Here is an 8,664-nt window from a genome sequence, read left to right as displayed (position 1 = left end):
ATGCATGCATAAATATAACTCTTATATTATATGATGCATGAGGATGCTCTTACGTAATTTAAATCATGCTTCTCTAAATCATAACACTTATAATAAAGAGATGATGCATAACCAATGCATAACCTAAGGTGGGATTTCTTCTATATGAAATACTATATGACATATAAATAAACATACATCCTATGTACATTCACAAAGATTAATGGACCGAGATGAACCACCTTAAAATCGGAAAGAAAATTCTATCTATTACGTTTTCCATCGAGCAAACCGGTTCACAAGCGAACCGGGTCTTGAACTGCTCAGGTGAAGCTCCCCATCGTTTAGTAAACGCGGTCAGGTATATGATCTTTTAGCTACGATCGAGTACCAATAACTATGTGATGAAGCAGGAGGTACCCAATCGTTTAGTGCACAAGACAAAACATGCGAGTCCTAAACGATCGTTTAGATGATGACAGTGTTATGAAGCACGATCGTCTAGACGATCACTTAATAAGTGATAAGTAAACGATTTACTCTGTGATCATGTAGTCAGGAACTAAGCGATGAAGGTTGCTGAGCTACACGATCGTCTAGTGTGTGCGCGTCATCCTGCTCCCGAGTATTTGATACTTTACGATCGTTTACCCCATTGTTTACATGACCCGACTAATGCTTGGTCATCTTCATCCTCGAAGAACAGTAACTCCTTGCCTTGAAGCTTCTTCACGAACGACTCACAAACTCAAACACTTTGAAATTACAGACTCAATAGCAAGTTAATACGCCCAAAAACATAGGGGCCCTTACAATTAACTTCAAATATAAAAGAATTAAACAACCAGAGGCTTCATCCCAGAAAACTCCATTAATCTTACATCCACAAACTATTTAACGCTTAAACAGAGAGCATACATGATTTTACCCACCGAGAAAGTAAATGTTATTCTTTGCATCAATGAATTTAGAAGATCAGAATCTGGTTCTGATACCAATTGAAGGAACTCTTATCAAAGAGTACCTCTGAGCAGAAGCGAGATTGTTCCAAACTCATTGTGACAGAATTAACGCATTCACAATCAAACATAATAGATATGCATTTAACAACTAATTACCGGCATGCTTTAAAACTTAAACAATAAGAGAACAAGATACGTACCAGTTGAAGAACCCTTCTTCGCCTTAGAACTCGTTCTCGTATAAGGACTGCTCCTCTCACTCTTGCTAAGAATGCCCAAGCAATCGTCCACCAAAACCTGGTCGTCTACCCACGAACAGACTCCTCACAAACACAATAGTAGGGAGAACACCACCACTTAGAACCCTCGGTATTCTCGGTGTGAGAATCCAGGAGGTGTGGGCTCTGTTGGATTTGGTAGAAGGAATGAGGAAGAGAAGATCGCATACCACGACCAAGCAAGTGGGAGTATATCAAGTTTCTATCGTATAGACGATGTTTGATCGTTTAGGAAAAAAGGTACACGATCGTTTAGTAAACGATCGGGCACGCGATCATTTAGGAAAAAGCTAGACGATTGTTTAGCAAATCCTATGCGATCGTTTAGTAAGCTGCATGCGTGTATACGATCGTTTAGAAACGTTGAGCTATCGTGTAGACCCTCGGTTTGCTATGCGATAGGCAGTATACGCTAAACGTGAGCGAATGACAGATCTCTTTGCAAAATGAAAACGATTTCATTTTATTCTTCAGTTACGAAAATTAAATGCAACCTCCCACTATCACACGGTTACGAAGAAAATGCCGGCACAATTATCCTATAATTGTCCAAAAATAAATAATAAATATAATCATATTATATTCATTGACTTATGGTTTAATATCACATCAAATGTAACATATGAAACATAGTCTTTTCTCCTCCACTAGATACAAATCATATTTATATCATTTTCCTCTAAATAATGTATCTCATACATAATGTCAATCATATCATATATAATTAACCAGTTCAATCATATCATATATAATCGAACTCCTTCTTGTCAATTTGAACATTTCAAACTGACCAAAAACCTGATTCTCAACTTGAATCCATTGAACTACCAAGGGGACCTTATGAACCTATGGCTCGAAGCTGCAATAGTATGTGAATAGCTGACTAAACTATTTAACCACAAGATCCACCATCCGTTAACTGCCAGACATTCCACTAAAGACCGACAGTTGCACTCTTCTCACCACAAATATATTTTTGTGTCCATCGGATATAGCCAATCAATAATACGATAACCCTTCACTGATGTTTGTAAGTACAGTTAGGCCAATTTGCCCCTGTAGCTACATCTAACTTCTTAAGTACCATTGATTCCTCTAATGAACAATACAACATAGTCCTACTATATGTGGACTCCTCTCGGGCCATGAGAAGGTGTGTGGCGCCACATCGTTCAAGCCCTGAAATCAGTCCTTAAGGGAGAAATCTATCTACTTACCCCTTGCTTCGGGGAAAGAGTGAATTCCATCTTGTGTAGCTGGGTTCCCAGCTCCCAAATCAGACGAATCCCCAAAGTGGTAGGTTTGAGTCAGGGATTTGGCCATTCACACCCATGCAAATCAAAGGACAACTCTCAAAGGCAGGAGTTCCCAACTCATTTAGGATTGAGGTCATGTTAACTATGGTCATCTTAGTGAAATGAAGTCTCTGTCATGAACGACACTATATAATGAGATTATAACACTTCGTGGTCCGGTTTTATACAAACTCCTTTGTATAGGATGTCCCCGCTTGCATGTCCCCACATGAATGATCAGAATCAGACCATCTGTAGCAAGTCACAACACTTGTAACTATTCTACAAAGCGGGTCGCATCTATAGCATTACCAGGATAAGATTTTCCTCCTATATTCATATACTACAGACCATTTTGGTTATCACTTAAGACATGATCCACCTGATGTCTCCACATACATGCTTAAGTTACAAACGACGACCAAGGATCTTAGTTTATTGGTTTGTGGTAAAGCAAATAAAATATCCAATGTTCATAGACAAAAGTGAAAAAAATATCATATATTATACATCACAAGTGTTTGTTCAAAACTGTGTTTACAAACTATAGGACGTGAGAGTTTAGGGTATCATCTCCAACAAATTTTTCATTAGAGGATCAACGAGTCTTAAGGAACAAAATGTAATCTTGGTGGTAAAACAGTTTTTAGTGGGTCGACTTACTGAGTATATTTATGGTTATATCGAGTGGACAGAAATATATCTACAGTGAGGGGAATGCAGCTATGGGCTTTAGTGGAGTGACCCGATAGTTAACGAAAGTTGATTAATACGATTTAAAGAGTTTAGTCGATTAATCTCCCTACTAGCTCACAAAAAAATTAAACCTGAGAATAGCATGTTGAGTAAATTTGAAATGTTCAAATTTGAATTAAGGAAATTAGTAATTATATGCGATATAATTACACTTTTAATTATCGAATAATTATATCGCATTAAACGAAATTGGAGAATTAGACAATATTTAAATTTGATTTAAATAGTAAATACATAAATACGGATTCATGGTTAGGGAGTGGTGTTTTAATAATTTAATATTGGATATTAAATTATTTTAATGAATTAAATTGTTTAACTAATTATTTAAATGAATTTTATTTAAAATTAATTATTTGAATTAATTTTATTTAAAATTAGCAATTTGAATTTTGTGAAAATTAAAATATATAATTTAATTTTATTTAATGCATTTTTTGGAAAATTAAATTAAATATTAAAAATTGATTTAATTGAATTTTATTTAAAAATTTTAATTGATTTTGAATCAATTTTTAAGTTTTGAGTGGGTTTTTCACAATTACTTCACTTCCAATTCCATTATCCTTTTGGTGTTTGGTGTCAAGCTGATATGCTATCTTGATTGCATGACTAAGTTGTTTAAAAACTCAGAAAAACTTGAGTTGTAAAGGAGGTTGCATGACTATTTTTTTGAGATTTTGCTGAAGAAGAGTTCTTCAACCCTTTAACACCAAAATTAGACTTTCTCCCCAAATCTCCTTAAATTCATTCTCATTTTGGGTTCCACCACCCAATCTAAGGTCCTAGAGAATAACAGGGAAGATCAAGTGGTGGTCTACAAGCATTTGGAGTGAAGATTCAAGTTGAATTTGAAGATTGAAGAGTTCTTCAAAGGTATATCTTCAAAACCCTATTTTTAGTTTATGAACTTGCATGTTTCTATGCTAAAATTGATGGAATTAGAGTGCTTAAAATCCTAAGTGCTTCCACTAATTGCAAGCTAACTCCAACATCTAGCTATCTACTTGATCTTACCCTTACAATGGGAGGCTTATTAAGCGACGATGTTGAGCCACTCTTACCCATGCAGATTAAAGGATAATCTTGAATAAATAAGAGTTCATAGTTAGCTCACGATTAAGATCGAGTTACCTTAGGTCATCAAATTGAAATAGTCAGTTTTAGCAATATACGGCGTTATAAAGAAAAGTGACTATTTCATGGTCCAGTCTTATGCAAACATCTTTTTCATATGATGCTCCCACTCACATATCTCCACATGAGTGACTTTGGGATCACATCGTTTGTATCTAATACAAAGCAGACTGCATCCAATAGTGTCCTAAGATAAGGTACCCAACCCTATCCTTATACTTATAGACCATTTTGGCTATATACTCACAACCTAATCCTCTTTTATGTCTCCACATAAGGTTCAAGCATTCATACTATAGCAAGATATTCGTTAATTTATTGGATATAGGTTTTACAAGTGCAATTTACATATTCAATAACAGCTTTATTGAATAAATCTAAATAGCATCTTTATTGTAAAAAGAATATGTTCAATTTTACAAACTGCGAGTTTTAGGACATATAATCCAACAGTTTTAAGCACTCAATTTGTATTACTTTAAGCTTGGTGGGTGCTATTTCATGAGATGAATATTATGGTTGCTAAAGTTGAATATATTAAGGTTTTGGCATCGAATTGAGCTTCAATTTGTTGAAATAATTGTAATTGTCTACTTGTATGGGCTTTAATGTGTAAAGAAGAGTATGTAATTTTGCTAGATTCATTAGAGGTTGTAATTTTAAGAGAATTGGAGCAAAATCGAAATAGAAAGTTGAGACCCGAGGTGAGCGGCATAACGCTCTTTAATGGTGTCGTGACACTGTTCTTCATTTTTCCAGAAAAACATGCACAAGGAAGTACGGTCCAACAGGACTGGTTCGGTCCAGTTCAGCCCAATTCCAGCCAGTTCTGTGGTCCAATTCAAGTTGTTTTCACCTGATTCGGGCCAGTTCAAAGTGTTCGAGAGCGCTTCAAGTCAAATTTTCAATTATTATTGTAATAATTTAGTTCTTTGATAGCTTAGGATGCCAAAATTGATCCACTTTAGTGTGTTTAGTTAATTATGCATTATGAATGTATGTTTTAATTAACTTAAATTTGTTTGTGCATAAAGTATGTCATATAGATATAAAATCCCACCATAGGATAAACATGTTTCATGCATTGAAAGTATGTTATAAGTGTTATAATATATAATATGCATGTATAGGATTTCATGAGAATTAATATAAGTTGTTATATTAATTTATGAAATGTTTGGTGTATGTTATAGATATTGTCTAAGTAATAAGTGTTATAAAATGAATTAGACTTTTAAAATCTATGACAAAGAAAATTTCATGCTCACATAGAGTTAACAAACACAACATTTTTCTATAGATAAAATAAATCTATTAGTGATAACCACTGATAGCTTTAAGTATCAATCTTTCAAAATTGATAGTCACTAATAAAAGTCTATTAGTGATAGCTACTAAGGGGATGCTTGGGGCAATGACTATTTTAAGACTATAATAACCATCTCATACTATAGTAAATATTATTTCAAAACTCTCAATTAGCTACAATGAATACTATTTTAGAGCCCCCATTTTCTACAGTTTTTACTATTTTACTTTTATTTTTATTTTTTTTTATTCTTTGCTACAATATTTACTATTTTCTTCTCAAATTAAAATAGTTTATACCTCAAACACATACTATTATAACCTAAACTAAAATAATTTACATCCCAAATACAAACTATTATAACCCAACTATAATAATCAACTCCTTACCCCAAACGTCCCTTAATAGTTTTATATCGCAGATAGTTCAATCTTTCAAAGTTGATAACCATTAGAAGTCTATCATGGGTGGACACTGATATCTTTCTATCATTGATAACTTAAAGTGTCATCTTTCAAAGTTGGTTGTTATTGATGAGAGTTTGTCAGTTATTGCTATTGATAGCTTTAAGTTATAATGTTTCAAAGTCGATCCAATTGATGAAAGTCAATCAATGATAGCCACTAATAAACAGTACCAGTGATAGCCACTAATAGCCAATGATTATAAACTATTGATGATAGTCGTCCATAAAAGCTATCAATGAGAGCCACTGATAGACTACAAAATTGAGAGAAAAAAACAACACACAGATTGAATTCGGCTTTTTAGACTTTTTCAACATATGGGCCTATTTTTGTACTATATATGTAATTTTTTTATCCTTGTATTATATATATTATTTATTTTGAGTCTAACTACTATTTATGCAACTATTCCTATACTTTTCCAAACTTTTACACTTATTTGAGATTTGAATTCAATAAATAAAAATATATTTTACAATTTTCTACCTGTAACTATTGTACTTAACGTAGACAAAATACTATTATTAATATAATCAACAACCCTACTACATACTTTAAAAGTTATGGAACATATGAGTTGAACATGCACAAAAAATAAGGCATCAGGAGTCTATTTACATGGTCACAAAATAGTAATAATAGTAATAATAATAAACATGGCCAATAATGAGCTAATTTCATGCACATAAAAAAATGTTCATTAAGATAATTAAGCAAGTAAGTTCTACCAAGTAGACGCATACAATACCTCTTCCTAGATTATGGTGGGACTATTAAGAAGCAATTAGTGTTCTGGATATCAATGACAAGTAGGTTCGTAAGGATGATCTGATCATTCTCAGTCAATCCCTCGATATCAAATTACTATAAAGATGTATGACTATTTAACACCACAAACTATTAATTTTAAATTTATATTTAAAAAAACTTTTGATAACGAGTTTTTTTTTGTTTTTATTTTTTCTTTTAGTATATGATCGGTCAAGTTGGTAGTTAGAGTTAGTTGTTTAAGATGAACGACAAGTTGGTGGTTAGGTTGGTCGCCTGAGTTGATTGTCGAAGTTGGCCACCAAAGGTTAGTCGTCACTGAAGCTGATCATTAGAGGTGGTTTTTGTCGGAGTTGGTCACTTGAGGTAAATGCCGGTATTCATTGTCAAAGGTAGTTGTCACTAGAGTTAATCATCGGAGGTGGTCTTCGCCGGAGTTGTTGTTGGAGGTGGTTGTCGGTGCTTGAAGTTGATCGTTAGAGTATGTCGCCGGAGTGTGGCAACAATAATTGCTGCTGGTGGCCAAAGAGTAGAGTTATTGAAAACATTGGAGGCAGAAAAGTTGGTAAAAATAACCAACTCAATTTTACCAACATTTAAAGTTGGTGGGCCAAATATTGAGTTGATATATGTTAGCAACTCGACTCAACTCATGTTGGTGATCCAAACACCTTTTAAGGGCTGGTTGGAGCACTAAGATGAAATATGATGCTTGGATTTCATATGTTTGTGAAGTTTATATGTCTGCATTTTGGGTGTTTGAAGTGCTGAGTTGAGTTCATATATCAGGAATATTGATGTAGTTTTTCTTGACACAAATAATTTATTTTTATAGTGATTGTTTTTGTTTAAAACTTTTTTATTCAATAACTCTCTCTCTCCTCTCCCTCTCTCCCTCCCTCATTCTCTTTTATATATATATATATATATATATATGTACAAACATACATTATGGATTACACTTTGTTTTATTGTTTTTTTAAAGTATACATATATTGCTGGGAGTTTTGGGAAATGGGGTTTACGTTTTGCATCATACACATCATTTTTTTTTTAAAAAAAAAAATAAGCAATCATCTTACAAGTTTGTGCATGTAACATTTCTAAAATTTCTAGTCAAGTTGGCAAAATTATATTTAGACCCGTTGAAACAAAATAAATTTGGATTTATATTGTAAGTGAAATATTCTCAAAACGTAACTGTACTAAAATGGCTCTATTAATGTCATGCTACATGGTTGACATAAAAAATATGTAGCCAAAACCACATTCTCCGTCCTTGTTAGATGATACAAAAAAAAATTATATATGATATGTGCCAACAAATGACCAAATCCACTTATACAAAAAGTTTACATAAATATCCTCAAAATCCTCTATCTGATAGATATATTGAATAACATCCTTTTACCTTCCAAACTCCAATTTATAATCTTTTTGCCATGATACAAACTTCTATTTGGATTAAATTGGAAAAAAATGTTTTTAAAAAAGTTACTTTAATTTAAACACTTGATAAAAACTGTTTAAAATGAAAACACTCTTGTATTTGGCAACTCTTTCTCAAAAATTCTTTATATACAAATTTGTTGGGTTTTTTATATGCTATAAGTGTGTTTTTATTAATATTAAATTAATATAAAGAATGACTATAAATTAGGAACTAATATTTAAAATAATGATCCTTGGAATAGGTGAGGTGGCTATCGTCGG

The sequence above is a fragment of the Benincasa hispida genome, unplaced genomic scaffold (genome assembly GCF_009727055.1).
Source record: "Benincasa hispida cultivar B227 unplaced genomic scaffold, ASM972705v1 Contig686, whole genome shotgun sequence".
NCBI classification, from domain to species: Eukaryota; Viridiplantae; Streptophyta; class Magnoliopsida; order Cucurbitales; family Cucurbitaceae; genus Benincasa; species Benincasa hispida.
The sequence above is the reverse complement of the archived record's forward strand: the minus strand, read 5'-3'. Positions refer to the sequence as shown.